Source organism: Pan paniscus, chromosome Y (genome assembly GCF_029289425.2).
Source record: "Pan paniscus chromosome Y, NHGRI_mPanPan1-v2.0_pri, whole genome shotgun sequence".
In the NCBI taxonomy this organism is placed as follows: Eukaryota; Metazoa; Chordata; class Mammalia; order Primates; family Hominidae; genus Pan; species Pan paniscus.
The window spans coordinates 26,397,222-26,410,974 of NC_073273.2; positions in this window are offsets into that span (position 1 = coordinate 26,397,222).

The following is a 13,753-nucleotide window of genomic DNA, read 5'->3' on the forward strand; positions in this document are numbered from 1 at the left end:
GGTACCAAAAGTGTGATAACAGACACCAGCAGCCAGGGGCTATTGTGACTCTTGGATCTACACCAGATGACACAATTGTGATTCTCACAAATAAACAGAGCCTGTCAATGAGGTACTAAATCTCACATACATAAGCAGTCAAAGTTAAAAGTTGTTGTTCTCATACATGAATCTGATCCATGGGTAGTTTGGTGATGTTTCAACCATAATTCAGCCTACCTGTAGTGTTTTGACTCATCTCTTGGAACCCAATCTTCAATTGGGGTTCTTATACGTGGATATTGCCCATTGTTGAGATTCTGATGCCTGTACTTTGACTCAGATATTAGGAGATTTTGACTCCCATACCAGAAGCCAGGACTTGTGTGGGACTGTAAAACTTGTTTCAGAACATTTTCAAGTGTGTAATTGAGAAGTGTGACTTTGTCCAGCATCTGAGTGTTTTGACTCTCTTTGTAGGCCCAGACCACTGTAGAACTTTTCATATTACTGGGACAAGCACCCAGCTGATGTTAAATATTGGCCTGAACCCTGCCTACAAGGAGCATTGTGACTTTTATCAAGGGCCATCATGTAAGTGATATTAATTCCTTCTACTACCTTTGCCTGGCACTTAGGGTGCATTGTGACACATAACTGGTAACTCAACCCAGTTGATGTGACTCTTCTTGGGGAGGGCTCTGCCAGTTGGAAGCCTTGTAACATATCACTTGGCTCAGCACCTAGGTGGGATTTCTTCTCTTTTGCCTGGGCCCTGACCACAAGATAGATTGTGACACAGTACTAAACCCAGCACCAAGGTAAGGTCATTCTCCTGCACTGTCCTGCACACAGGGGGAGTTCTGACATATATCCAGGCCAATTGCCTAGGTGAAATTTGTCTTTTGTCCTACCTAAGTCCTGTCCAGAGGGGGGATTTAGATATATCACTGAAACCAGCATCCTGGTGATATGACTCATCTTCCAGAGTCCTGCCCACAAAGTGCATTGTAGTAATTCACTAGACCAGCACCCACTCAGCTGATGTGACTTTCCTTTCTTCTCCCAGAACACAGGTGATATTAAGCCATACACCTAAGACCAGATCAAAGGCCTAGTAAAGACTCTTGTACCTGGATCCAAGACAGGAACAGCATGGTGACCTCATCCCTGAACATTTCCGCAGGTGTTACTGTGACATTTGCTTTGGCCCAGCTCCTGAGTGATTTAATAATTCTGCCTAATTATAGCCCACAGTTGACATTTTGACATGCACCTTGCTAGGAACTTTGGTGATTTGACTCTTGTGTCTTCACAATGTCCTCAGAGGGGATCATAACATATATCTGGACACATAGTCTAGGTTATATGACTCTCCTCTCCTGCCTCAACCCTGCTTCTAGTGAAGAGTGTAGCATTTCTAAGCTCTGCATCCAAATTACGAGTCTCTTGCCTAGGCCATTTCAACAAGAGGCATTGTGATTTATCTCTAGGCCCACAATTTGTGTGATATACCTCTCCTGCCTGGACACTCTCCAAAAGGGGCATTATGCCATAGAGCTGGGCCTAGAACCCCAGGTTTGTGACTTTTCTGCCCACAAAGATAATATTTCTGGCTTAGGATTCAGGTGTTGTGATTGTCCTGCCTGTTTAGTAACCACAGGAGGTGATGATGACATATACCTAGGCACAGCTCAAAGACAAGGTAATAAGTCTCATATGTACACTCAGCCAATCACAGAAATGTTGACTCTCATAATTAGGATTAGGGATGTAAGTGATGTAAAGCATGTCCTTCTGGTTAAAAGATCACAAAAATATTACAACCATCACACATACTTTATAAGATCCTTGGATTTTATAGTGAATGTCATAACAAGGCCAAGCACCCAGCGGAAATTGTTAGTCTTATGTGTACTCCAAGCTGACAGTAAAGAATTTCACCATTACAGATAGTTGAAGGCAACTGTCTTACATGAAAGCAGGACATGTGTGATACTGTTAATCTAATCCTCAGAATTTCTTGTTTTTCTTTATTTTATTTTATTATACTTTAAGTTTTAAGGTACCTGTGCACAATGTGCAGGTTAGTTACATATCTATACACGTGCCATGCTGGTGTGCTGCACCAATTAACTCATCATTTAGCATTAGGTATATCTCCCAGTGCTATCCCTCCCCCCTCCCCCCAGCCCACAACAGTCCCCAGAGTGTGATGTTCCACTTCCTGTGTCCATGTGATCTCATTGTTCAATTCCCATCTATGAGTGAGAACATGCGGTGTTTGGTTTTTTGTTCTTGCTATAGTTTACTAAGAATGATGATTTCCAATTTCATCCAGGTCCCTACAAAGGACATGAACTCATCATTTTTTATGGCTGCCTAGTATTCCATGGTGTATACGTGCTACATTTTCTTAATCCAGTCTATCATTGTTGGACATTTGGGTTGGTTCCAAGTCTTTGCTATTGTGAATAGTGCTGCAATAAACATATGTGTGCATGTGTCTTTATAGCAGCATGATTTAGAGTCCTTTGGGTATATACCCAGTAATGGGATAGCTGGGTCAAATGGTATTTCTAGTTCTAGATCCCTGAGGAATCACCACACTGACTTCCACAATGGTTGAACTGGTTGACAGTCCCACCAACAGTGTAAAATTGTTCCTATTTCTCCACATCCTCTTCCGCACCTGTTGTTTCTTGACTTTTTAATGATTGCCATTCTAACTGATGTGAGATGGTATCTCATGGTGGTTTTGATTTGCATTTCTCTGATGGCCAGTGATGGGGAGCATTTTTTCATGTGTTTTTTGTCTGCATAAATGTCTTCTTTTGAGAAGTGTCTGTTCATGTCCTTCGTCCACTTTTCAATGGGGTTGTTTTTTTTGTTCTTGTAAATTTGATTGAGTTCATTGTAGATTCTGGATGTTAGCACTTTTTCAGATGAGTAGGTTGCAAAAATTTTCTCCCATTTTGTAGGTTGCCTGTTCACTCCAATGGTAGTTTCTTTTGCTGTGTGGAAGCTCTTTAGTTTAACTAGATCCCATTTGTCAATTTTGTCTTTTGTTGCCATTGCTTTTGGTGTTTTAGACATGAAGTCCTTGCCCATGCCTATGTCCTGAATGGTAGTGCCTAGGTTTTCTTCTAGGGTTTTTATGGTTCTATATCTAACGTTTAAGTCTTTAATCCATCTTGAATCAATTTTTGTATAAGGTGTAAGGAAGGGATCCAGTTTCAGCTTTCTACATATGGCTAGCCAGTTTTCCCAGCACCATTTATTAAATAGGGAATGCTTTCCCCATTGCTTGTTTTTCTCACATTTGTGAAAGTTCAGATAGTTGTAGATATGTGGCATTATTTCTGAGGGCTCTGTTCTGTTCCATGGATCTACATCTCTGTTTTGGTACCAGTACCATGCTGTTTTGGTCACTGTAGCCTTGTAGTATAGTTTGAAGTCAGGTAGTGTAATGCCGCCAGCTTTGTTCTTTTGGCTTAGGATTGACTTGTCGATGTGGGCTCTTTTTTGGTTCCATATGAACTTTAAAGTAGTTTTTTCCAAATCTGTGAAGAAAGTCATTGGTAGCTTGATGAGGATGACATTGAATCTATAAATTACCTTGCGGAGTATGGCCATTTTTATGATATTGATTCTTCCTACCCATGAGTACAGAATGTTCTTCCATTTCTTTGTATCCTCTTTTATTTCATTGAACAGTGGTTCATAGTCCTCCTTGAAGAGGTCCTTCACATCCCTTGTAAGTTGGATTCCTAGGTATTTTATTCTCTTTGAAGCCATTGTGAATGGGAGTTCACTCATGATTTGGGTCTCTGCTTGTCTGTTATTGGTGTATAAGAATGCTTGTGATTTTTGTACATTGATTTTGTATCCTGAGACTTTGCTGAAGTTGCTTATTAGCTTAAGGAGATTTTGGGCTGAGACAATGGGGTTTCCTAGATATACAATCATGCCATTTGCAAACAGGGACAATTTGACTTCCCCTTTTCCTGATTGAATACCCTTTACTTCCTTCTCCTGCCAGAACTTCCAACACATCCCTGTCTTGTGCCAGTTTTCAAAGGGAATGCTTCCAGTTTTTGCCCATTCAGTATGATATTGGCTGTGGGTTTGTCATAGATAGCTCTTATTATTTTGAGATACATCCCATCAATACCTCATTTACTGAGAGTTGTTAGCATGTAGGGTTGTTGAATTTTGTCAAAGGCCTTTTCTGCATCTATTGAGATAATCATGTGGATTTTGTCTTTGCTTCTGTTTATATGCAGGATTACATTAATTGACTTGCATATATTGAACCAGGCTTGAATCCCAGGGATGAAGCCTACGACTCCCACTCTATAATCATGGGAGACTTTAACACCCTACTGTCAACATTAGACAGATCAACGAGACAGAAAGTTAACAAGGATATCCAGGAATTGAACTCAGCTCTGCACCAAGTGGACCTAATAGACATCTACAGAACTCTCCATCCCAAATCAACAGAATATACATTCTTTCGGCACCACACCACACCTATTCAAAAATTGACCACATAGTTGAAAGTAAAGCTCTCCTCAGCAAATGTGAAAGAACAGAAATTATAACAAACTGTCTCTCAGACCACAGTGCAATCAAACTAGAACTCAGGATTAAGGAGCTCACTCAAAACCGCTCAACTACATGGAAGCTGAACAACCTGCTCCTGAATGACTACTGGGTACATAATGAAATGAAGGCAGACATAAAGATGTTTTTTGAAACCAACGAGAACAAAGACACAACATACCAGAATCCCTGAGACACATTCAAAGCAGTGTGTAGAGGGAAATTTATAGCACTAAATGTCCACAAGAAAAAGCAGGAAAATCCAAAATTGACACCCTAACATCACAATTAAAAGAACTTTAAAAGCAAGAGCAAACACATTCAAAAGCTAGCAGAAGGCAAGAAATAACTAAGATCAGTGCAGAACTGAAGGAAATAGAGACACAAAAAACCCTTTAAAAAATTAATGAATCCAGGAGCTGGTTTTTTGAAAGGATCAACAAAATCAATAGACTGCTAGCAAGAATAATACAGAAGAAAAGAGAGAAGAATCAAATAGACACAATAGAAAATGATGAAGGGGATATCACCACCGATCCCACAGAAATACAAACTGTCATCAGAGGACACTACAAACATCTCTATGCAAATAAACTAGAAAATCTATACGAAATGGATAAATTCCTCGATTCATACACCCTCCCAAGACTAAACCAGGAAGAATTTGAATCTCTGAATAGACCAATAACAGGCTCTGAAATTGTGGCAATAATCAATTGCTTACCAACCAAAAAGAGCCCAGGACCAGACGGGTTCATGGCTGAATTCTACCAGAGGTATAAGGAGGGACTGGTACCATTCCTTCTGAAACTATTCCAATCAATAGCAAAAGAGGGAATCCTCCCTAACTCATTTTATGAGGCCAGCATCATGTTGATAACAAAGTTGGGCAGAGACACAACCAAAAAAGAGAATTTTAGACCAATATCCTTGATGAACATTGATGCAAAAATCCTCAATAAAATACTGGCAAACTGAATCCAGCAGCACATCAAAAACTTATCTACCATGATCAAGTGGGCTTCATCCCTGGAATTTCATTTTATCATGACTGTGATATGATTCTTCATCAAGCACCTGTGTGATTTCACTCTTCAGACTGGTTCCAGCCTACAACGGGAATTTTGATATCTACCTGGGCCAATATTGAAGTGATGTGACTTTTCTGCCTGGATCCTGCTCTCAGTAAGAATTTTGATGTCACTGGATCCAGCACCCAGATGATGTTACGTTATTGCCTGCACCATGCCTACAAACATCATATTGACATATCGCTGTGTCAATCAGTTACAAGATCTAACTCTCCTCTCTGGAATGGGCCCTACACACAGGGCAGGATAGTGGCATACACCTTGGCCAGGCACACACCAAAAGAGGGCATTTTGAAATATCACAGGGCCCATCAGGGAGGTGATATGGCTTTTCTGCTTGGGATCTGCCCACTTGAATAATGACATATTGCTAGGCCAAGCACAATGGTACTCTTTTGCCAGGGCCATGTTTAAGGAAGGCTTTGTGACATATCTCTGGGCCTGTCAGCTAGGTGATATGACTTCCTGCTTGGACCTGTCCACTTGGTACTTTGTAACATAAGGGTGGAACCTGCACCTAGGTGATGTAACTCTCCAGCCTGGGTCCTTTTCTAAGGAGGACTTGTGAATATCTAAGAACCCAGGACCAGGAAATGTGGCTCTTCACCATCACTTCTGCCATCATTTCTGCCTATGTATTAAATTGGGACGTAAACATAAAAAAGCACCTAAGTGTGATATGATTCTCTTTTTTTACCTGAGCACTGTCTACTGATGACTTTAGGTCATATCTCTGAGCCCATGTCACAAATGATGTGACTCTCTCTTGTCTGGGTCTTTACAATGGAAAGATTATGATATGTTGATGACCCAGCACTTAGGAAATGTGACTCTTGGTTTGTTGCTGAAAAAATAAAAAACACCCACAAACAGGACTTTTGCAGTATTTCAGGGCTCAGCATTGGGATGATGTTGCTGCTCTGCCTAGGTCATGCATAAAGAAGAGATTACAGCATACTGCTCTGTTCTGCACCCTAATAATGTGTGATTCTCCTGCCTGTGCTAGAGTCAGATAAAGTGTTTTGACAAATTTTTGATTGATTGTGAAGGTGTTTTGGCTCTCATCACATTGCTGAATTTTTTTCCAAGTGTGGCTGTATCATACTGCTGATTCCAGCCCTTAGTTAATGTGACCATCTTTCCTAGGCCCTGCCTAGGGAGGGCACTTTTATATTGCTTGAAGCAGGACATAAGGGATGTTAACGTTCTGCTTAGATTTTTGCCCACAAATAGGATTATGACATACACTTTCCTTCAGCTCAAAAACATGATGATTAAGCTTACATTGGAATTCAGCTAAAAGGAGATATTTTGACGCTCACCATAGCTTTGGGATAATAGGTAAGGTCTTTCATTTCATATTTGTGTAAAGCTCACAGAAGTTTACAACACTAACTCATATCATAAAAACTTACGTGGTACAGACAGTTTAATAATACAGCCCAGCAAAAAATTTAAGATTGTAACTCTCAGCTACACACTCAGTTGAAAGCATAAGTTTTTCACATCCTGCATTTATGAAGCCCATTGTTGAAGTCCTGAGTCTAAAACGTGAATACAGAAGAAAGCAGGAATTCTGACTTTCATAACTGAATCTGACCACAGGTGGGATGGTGACTCACTTCTGGACCCAGCTCACAGGCATAATAGTGCTCTCATCCCTGAAGCCATCCTATAGGAGAAACATTAACTGTCATACCTGGGTTTAGGGCAATATGAAAGATTGAGTCTATATAAACATCTAGGCCTCAAGGAGGTTTGGAAGTCTCATATATTTTGTATAAAGTTCTCAGATGTAATAGAAAGTGTCATACAATGGCCAGCAAACAGGATAGATTGTGATTCTCATATACACAACTAGCTAACCATTAATGTTGTCACCCTTAAAGATGAGGAGATTGTCTCATATCCCTCAGCCTAGTACCTCTGGGTTGAAACATTTTTGGTTTAATTCCTTTTTGTAAGGCATTGTTATATATCAGTAGGTCAGAATCATGATAATGCGACTCTTCTGCCTGGGATCTGCAAACAGAGGATACTTTTACATACCTCTGGGCCTATTGGCTAGGTTTTATCTCTCCCCTGCCAGTGCCATGTTCATGGGGGACACTGTGACATACTGCTAGATATGGCATCTAGGTAATGTGACTCTCATCTCCTGCCTGCATCCTGCCAACTGAAGAAATTGTGACCTATCACTAAGTGAAAACCTATGTGACATGACTCTACCTTTTGTCCTGGACTCTGCCAAGGGAGGAAATCATTATATATTTCTGATCCCAGCACCCAGGTAGTGTGATTCTCTTTTATTTTCTTTATACCTGTCTAAACTGGGCATGGTGGCACATCACTTGAGTCTGTACCCAGGTGATAGAGCTCTTCTGCCTGGTTTCTGCCCACATGTTAGATGGTGTCATATAAGTTGGGAAGTACTTAGCTTCCACTATAACGGATAGATTCTTGATAGATATGGGGATGTTAATGTTTATTGATGAAAAATTTGAAACATAATCAATATTTGGGCTAGTTTTTTCATGCGGGGAGAAGCATGCCAGATATTAGAGAAGTTCTTTGGGTCACCTTGGACTCAGAAGTAAGGGGGCTATTCCTAGTTTTATTACTAGGGCAGTTATTATTTTTAAGGATAAACCTGATTAATAGCATTTATGGTTGTTCATTGACTGGAGGAAAGGTTATTGGAAATGAAACCTATCATGAGAATTATCGATGTGGTTTTATGTGTAAAGAAATGTTTTCTGGCTGATTCTGTAGAGCAGAAATTTATTTTTTTAATTAATATTGAGGTAAAAGCTATTTTATTTATTTCTAGTCCTGTTCAGATGAGAAATCAGTGTAAGCCTAGCATTGAGATAAGAGTTTCTGTGAAAATATTAATGAAGATAATAAGTTGAACTAATAGATTAATTAGTATCGGAATGGTATAATGAGCATTTTTAGAGTGTGGGCCTGATAGCCTATTTAGATGACCTTACTTTAGGTTGTGGTGTAATAGGTAGCACAGAGAATTTTGGATTCTCATGGGTAGGCTCAATTCCTATAGTTCTAGAAATAAGAGGATTTTAATGCCTATTGTTTACTCTATCAAAGTAATTCTTTTGTCAGACATATCTTATTTGTTTGGGGTTTAATACTGGAAATTAGGAAAGGCATTACAATATATGAGATGCAGAATGCTGGTATAAGTGATAGAAAATTTTTTATAGAAAATGTATGAGTTGTTCTTAGTTAAATCAGGGGTATTCTGTTCCAATTTATAAAAACAGGGTGGTTAAAAGCAGGGTCTTGGTAATAAAATTTGTGATATAGAGTGCTGATGAATGTATATTATATTTCTCCTAGGAAAATAGCAGCAGTTAGTGCATTTTTATGATCATATTCATGTATTCTGCTATAAGAAAGAGGACAAATGAACCTGCGGCATATTTGACATTGAAGCTTGAGAGTAACTCTGATTCTCCTTCTGTTAGGTCAAAAGGGGCTCGGAAAGTTTCTTCTAGTGTGGAGATAAATCATATTATGGCTAGGGGTCATAATGGTAGGAGCAGTCAGAGCAATTCTTGTGTTGTGATGAGTGCATATAAGCTAAATGAGACACTTATTATTAGAACTAATAACAGGATAATGGGTAGTGTGACCTCATATAAAATTGTCTGGGCCACAGCTGGTAATGCACTGATTAGTGCATAATTTGAATTAGCTGCTCATCCTGATCATAGAATAGATAGAAAACTAGGCTTCATGTAGCTAGTATAAATAGGAGGCCTGCATTAAAATTAAATAGAGGATCTGGTACAGGGAGGGGAGTCCACAAGAGGAGAGTGAAACAAAGGGCCAGAGTTGGAGAAATAATGTAAAGGGTAATAGTAGATGTTGAGGGATGTAAGGGTTCTTTGGTGAAAAGTTTTATTGGATCAACAAATGGTTGAAGCAGTCCATAGGGACCTACAGTGTTGGGTCCTTTGCACAGTTATATATAGCCTAAGAATTTTTTTTCAATGAATGTAAGGAATGCTATAGCAATTAGAGTGCTAAAAAGTAGGAGGAGGTTAATTATGGGCATGTTGTTAAGAAGAGGAGTTGAACCTATGATTATAAAGTTTAAAGTTTTATGAAACTGCCAGGCTCTGCCATTTTAACAAACCCTGTTCTTGAGTAGTGTGTGTGGTGATATGTTAGATTAAGATAACGTCATCTGTTGGGCAAGGGTGCTTTATGAAGTGAGTCCTATTTCTCTTGTCCTTTCATATTAGGAGAAACGTTAAATAGACAGAAACTGACCTGGGTTACACTGGTCTGAACTCAGATCACATAGGACTTTAATCCTTGAACAAAGGAATCCTTAACAGTGTCTGCACCATTAGGATGTCCTTATCCAACATGGAGGTTTTAAACTCTACTGTTGATATAGACTCTAGAATAGGATTATGCTGTTATCCCTAGGACAACTTATGTCATTGATCAAATTACTGGATCAATGTGTGTCAACTCGCTTAGACTACTGTAGTCTTAGTTTAGGTTGTGCAAAGGTTGAATTAGGCTCCGAGGTCACCTCAACCCAAATTTTGAATGCAGGGATAGTACACTAGGGCCTGCAGGCTCTTTTGAGGTTTTATTTGCATTAATGAATTAAAGCTCTATAGGATCTTCTCATCTTATTTGTTTATATCCGCCTCTTCATGGATAGATTATCAATTTCACTGATTAAAAGTGAGAGACAGCTGAACCCTCCTATGGTCATTCATACAAGTTCCTATTTAGGGAACAAGTAATTATGCTACTTTTGTACGTTCAGGATACCTTAGTCATTGAACATTTTTCACTGGTCAGTCTGCACCTCTAATACTAGTAATGCTAGAGGTGATGCTTCTGTTAAACAGGCAGGGTAAGATTTGCTGAGTTCCTTTTAGCTTTTGCAATCTTTCCTCAAAGCATACCTGTGTTGGATTAACAGTATAAATAATAGGGTGCACATTATATCAATTACTAATATTTGGCTGTTAGCTGTCAGTGAATTATTCTGGTCTGATGTAAGCTTATGCAAAAAAAAATATTTTCATGTTACTTATATTAACATTATTGTTTATATTAAGTAATAGTTTAGTCCAATGTGATGTTAAAAGTTTAGTATGGTGATTAGAATTTAAGATAATTGGATGTTTGGCTTGAATGCTTTCTTAATTGGTGGCTGCTTTGGGACCAATTAAGGTGGTAATATTTTGTACTTTTTGTACGAAGGTTGTTTCCTGAGGTCTAAAGAGCTGTCCCAATTTAGAGTAACAGTTAAACTTACAGGGAGATTAAGTAATACTGTGAGTAAATTTAAAGTTGAACTAAGATTCTATCTTGGACAACCAGCTGTCACCAGGCTCAGTAGGCTTGTCACCGCTACTCATGAATTTTCCCATTCTATTTCCACATAGTTGGATGTGCTCTTTTAGCGTTTTTGAGTAGCTCTTCTGATTTTGGGGGACTTGGCTATTGTTCTCTGAGTAAAGTTATTTCTAGTTTACACATTATTCAGAATGTGTAAGGGCTTGTCTTTGCTTTTTAATGCTTTGCTCAGTTTTTTCATCTTTTCCTTATGGTACTACGACTGTTGTGCCAGGGTAAAAATTTATGTTGCCTATACTTTTTTTTTCTAAGGTAAATGGTATGATTAAGATTGTTTGATGGGGAGGTTTGGGGCTAGAGTTGGCTCAAAGTCATCAAGTTGTGATGAAATCTTCTGGGTGTAAACAAGATGTTTTGGGTTAAACTACACTTTGGTTTGTCCAAGCACACTTTTCAGTATGCTTACTATTTTATGATGTATCTCTTCCATATGTGCACAGAGAGTTTTCAGTAATAGTAATTTCTATAATAATATTTGAGGAGGGTGACAGGTGGTATGTGCATACTTCAGGGCCTCATTCAACAAAGCAATCTACTCTTGGTTTACTGCTAAATCCTCCTTGAGCTGTTAGGTGTCATAAATGTAACTGTGAGATTTTCTGGGTATAGAAAATATAGTCCATTTCTTGCCACCTCATGAGCTACAACTTGACCTAACATTTGTATGTGTATACTTGTGTTTATGCAAGAACCTTTTTAGGGTTTGCTAAAGATGAGGGTATATAGGTTATGGGAAAGAGATGCTGAGGTATATTGGGGTTTATTGTTTATAAAACAGGCTCCTTTAGAGGGATATAAAGCACCACCAACTCCTTTAAATTTTAAGCTGTTGCTTGTAGTATTCTGGTGAATAGTTTTGTTAATGTAACTATTAGAGTTTGGGGCTGAGCGTAGTGTGTTATCTAATCCCAGTTTGGGTCTTGGCTATTGTGTCTTCAGGATATTAAAACCACCTTCATAGTATATTTTATTTCAGCTGGAGTTTATTTTGCCACTTAGATGGAATTTAGCTTTACTGAGGGCAGACTTTAAACACTCTTTACACAGAGTTTCATTAGCTTGGATTAATCATATGGCTGCGGTGGCTGGCATGAAATTGACCAACCCTAGATATCAGTATAGCTTAGTGAAATATTCATTTATTACTAAATATTTATCACTGCTATTTCCCGAGGGTCAGTGGTTGAGCAAAGTGTTTTGAGCTGCGTTTGTTCATGCTTGGTACTTACTCCTTTTGATCCGGGTGATCTATAAGGCATTTTCACCAGAGCGGGGATGCTTGCTTGTGTAACCTTACTAAGATCTACTAGAAAGGCCAGGTTTAAATTTATTTGTTCATGGGATTGTCTAGACCTGTCTAGACATTTTCAGTGGCTTTCTTTGAAATGATTAAGCTATATTAACTGTGCAAATAATTAAGTCTAAAATTAGAATATGAGAAGGAAAGAAGTAAATATAAATAGTTGTTAATAGTTCTGAAAATTCTGAGTCTAAACTTCAATTGGCAGAGATTTGGTTGAGAGGATTACTCATAATTTAGGGTGGGCATCTAATTATTGCATTCATTATATAAAATGGAGGCTTGATTTGGGGGGTCTTAAGATTTTTTAGGAATATTTCATCAACCGAGGGGTAGCTCTTGGGGTATTCATTGTTAAAATATGGTTTTTGAGTTTTAACTGTGTTGACGTTTAGTCTCTTGTTTTTGGAATTTGGGAAGTATACATTTACCTTCATTGATGGTAAAGTCAGTGATAAGGGGAGGAGAAGTTTGTGAATTTAATCAGAAAAAAGTTCTTGAAAGTGAGCAAACCTGCATGAGCCTATGTGCCTATTGTTTAATTGTTACGTCTTTTAAGCATGAATAAATTAACAGCTATGGTTACTATGTGAGGCCAGAATATTCAATATAAGCTCAGCTTCTAGAATTAATTTGGCAGGAATTAAATCTGAGTTCATCTACACTGATTCAGAGGGGACCAGGCTTTCCTTGGTGGTAAGTTACAGCAGCAGCCTCCAAAGTTGAAAATACCAAATTCATGACAGTGCCCTCATTAGAGGTTAATAGGGTGTAGCCCTTAGTCCACCAAGATGACTTATTGCAGGGGCATATGTGGGTGATCTTAGTTTTATGTCCTTGATGTAAGAACCAGGTGCCAGTTTTCCTTTCAAAATAGTCACCCACATGTGTTATGCATCCAGAATGAGAAGGGTAGTACTCCTGAGCAGGATGATGATTTTACAGAGGTTGGTAGATTAAGAAACCAGAATTTGGTAGTGGATATCCATGTTGACAAGAGATTTCTTGACAGAAATGTGCTATGTCTGAAGAAAGAATGTATGCACTATGTAATATTAAGGATGTCTAGTATGATTCAATATTCATATGAATTAGAATTGTATTGTTCAGTCAATAGTAGTAGATGTACCATAGTTGATTAAGGGAAGGTTAATACACGCTTATTTGTATGTGGACTAGATTTGTAATATATCCACATGTATGGAGGTATGAATAAACAATAATAGTCCTACATATTATTCATGGGGGCTAAGAGTAATACACAAAATACATAAAAGCACTAATGTATTAGAGCTAGTTGATTAATACTGACACCGTAGTTTAAGTGTGTGCTGTAAAAAAAATCAGGGGTAGTTTAATGAGA